The sequence below is a fragment of the Anneissia japonica genome, unplaced genomic scaffold (assembly GCF_011630105.1).
Source record: "Anneissia japonica isolate Jap-2015-1 unplaced genomic scaffold, ASM1163010v1 scaffold13788_len6457_cov190, whole genome shotgun sequence".
Lineage (NCBI taxonomy): Eukaryota > Metazoa > Echinodermata > Crinoidea > Comatulida > Comatulidae > Anneissia > Anneissia japonica.
In genome coordinates this window covers 3,306-6,291 of record NW_022728001.1, presented here as the reverse complement: position 1 = coordinate 6,291, position 2,986 = coordinate 3,306, and the positions used below count along the sequence as shown (strand labels likewise).

At 32.9% G+C, this 2,986-nt stretch overlaps 1 long non-coding RNA gene across 1 annotated transcript; it reads left to right on the top strand.

The window, feature by feature from the left end:
• Positions 1 to 647: 647 nt before the first annotated feature.
• Positions 648 to 2,845, top strand: LOC117113955. Its single transcript, XR_004446276.1, has 3 exons — positions 648 to 883; positions 1,458 to 1,564; positions 2,090 to 2,845. It is a non-coding gene; the product is annotated as an uncharacterized LOC117113955 (long non-coding RNA).
• The last annotated feature ends 141 nt before the right edge of the window (positions 2,846 to 2,986 follow it).

Sequence of the window (2,986 nt, the reverse complement as noted above, 5' to 3'; positions counted from 1 at the left end):
CCTAGCCAGGCTGAGACTAGAGTGAGAGTAGTCGGCCTAGGCTAGGCCCTAGCCTAAACTTAGCTAGGCTAGCATTTGCCTAGACTCTAGTTTAGTAGGCATAGGCTAGGCGCCTAGCACCCCTAGGCCAGGCTGTATATGATATGGCCTACCCTAGGCAGGGCACCTTAAATGGTGATCGTCACTACGTGAAGGAACAATCGAGAGGCCCATGATTCATGTATTTGATTAGGCCCTGGCCTTAGGTCTTATTACCCTGATACCCAGGCTTATTTTATGTTGGAAAGTTTTGTCCTTAGTGTAAGAGATGGATAATACTATTTAGTAATTATTGTGCAGAGATAACATGAGCTAACTAAGGAAAGTATATATATTAATTATGTAATGTCTTCTTATAACATCTTTAAAATAAAATTATGGCATAGATACAAGTGTATTTGCAGCCATTTCTATGCAGGCTTTTGAATGTCACAACATGGCCCTTTCCACTGCTATCTCTTACAGTAATTCACCGCAAAGGCAATGCAAACTATAACAGGCAGTAATTATAGACAGGATTAGTACACTGTATCCTCATACAGTATGATAGACTACCTAATATGGTAGATAAACTATGCAAGTTCCCATGACTATTACTTTATTTGCCTTTTCCTTTACAGGAGCATTTCTTCTGTGCACAGGTTGGACAGAGCAGCTATAACCAGGATAAGAATTTGAGCAGAACTCAGCCTTCCTCAAACCTAAAGAAGCAATGAATGCAAAAAGCCAAATCTGGACAGCTAAATTACACCATGGTTACTGCACTGGGGGAAATTTTCAAGAAGTGCTAAGGTTCAAGGACTAGTGTAAAGCCTTGATTTCCAGGATTGTGAGCCATCCTTAGGTATGTTTCTTGTATTCATTTGTCATTTATCCAGCAGTGTGCACATGAGTTGATAATTATAATCAGACATACGAAGTATTGCACATTTAATGCCTCACACCAAAGACCAAAAACTCACACATTGCTGCCCTACTCATCGTGCAATAATGTATAGTTCATACTAGCGCTATATAAATCTAACATATTATTTTTATTATTACTCATGGCCAGAATTTTGCAATAAGAATTTAATTATTGCATAAGCAAAGATGATTACAGTACTTTATTCCTTTAAGTAGTCTCAATGACCGTAAAGTAATCGACCATTCATAAGGCCTCATACATAAAACCAACTAACCATCAGAAAATGATTGCCTTCACACATAATCTAAATTAATACATTTTTTTTTTAAATACAGTAAATCTAGATTAATATCTTAGTGGAAAAATTGTGTAGACAATCAGGTTGTGTAGCAGTATAATTATACAAATGTTAGTTTGTAAGAAATACTGTGTGACTTTTGACTTCATTTTTCCTACTGTATATATATTTATATATATATATATATATATATATTTTTTTTTCACACACAAGAAATCAATGTATGCTTTCCGTGTACTCCTCAACTTGCTGTCGTCCGATACAGGGAAACATAAATGTGCATTAAGGGATTTGACAAAGTTGTTTATCGAACACAAATCGTAAGTGTACTAATTTTGTTTCCATTATTACATGCCTATGTTCAAAATATAAAAACCAATTATATTTTAAGGATTTGTATATTTAGATATGTGTTTACTGTGAATGAAAGTATGTATGTAAAAATGTGTCACATGTGTACCTTTAACTTTTAATGTACCCAGATGATCATCTTTTATGTTTGAATGCCTTGGTCAAAAGGAAAAACATCTAATTTGTTATAGTCAAATGGAAAAAAGTAATTAATATATACACATGTCTATTGATTATAAATTTAACAATAACATATAGGCCAACATATTTGTTTACCCTTCTCTGCTGCCATGTGACAAATTGGAGCTTTTTTTCAACCGATTCTATTTTGTTTCTGGTAGAAATAGAATCATAAATTATTGTTTACTTTAAAAGAATAAAACATTAATATACTGTATGATAAACCATTTTTATGACCGGACAACAACATTTACTACCATCTACATCTACTTCAATTTCAACTCAGATTTGTGTTTATTCTTTTTTTTCTTTAGGTTAAAAACCAAGGGAAGGATGCGGAGGCAGCAATTCCTGTTATACTTGGGGACAATGGATGATCCCCAGCAATTTTTTGTTATTTTGGATACTAACGCCATCTCTTGTTTGGATAACATCACATCTGCAGCTGATCGGCTTTTCTAGCTGCACTACATCCTTAACCTACATTATGTAAAAGCCCTTGAATTTTGTTATATCTTCTTGGAAGTGCATGCATATAACATCAGTTTGCCTGGAGAAAAGATTCCAAATAAAGTAGCGGAACTAATTTCTAACCTGGCAGCACTAAAATTATAGAGATTAACAAATTATCTATCTCTGAATCTGGTTGATTTAGACTTTATTATAAAAATCCTAATTTCATTTTTTATTTGTATATCTAGGAATAGTACACCTGATGTTGTCATCATAATTGATGAAAAGCAGCCACATTAATATTTTTTAATTTCCATATAAGCCATAGCCTACTTGCACCTAATGCTGAAACATACAACCTGTCAACATAATACAAGCTTGGGTATTCCAATTAAGTTATAACAAATATCAATTTGAATATTGAATTTAATTTTTCAAGTTTTTTTAGCTGATGACAGACATATATTTGTATTACAGTGCGATAGTGACTCATTAAAAGTCTTGTAAGTTATAAAGTAAATAAAGAAATGTTTACTGTAGTATAATAGTGATTTAATAGATTTGTTGAATGGTTACACATTGGCTAGTTGTGAAATAAATGTGAATTTTGAGTTCAATTTGAGTTGCTGTAGCTTATTAGGCTTTTGACGTTTGCAAGATTCGAAATCAACACCACCAGTTTCTAATACTCATACAGTATTTAAATTTACAACACTTAAAATGTTAATTACACTCTTATGAAGTTTAAAATCTACACT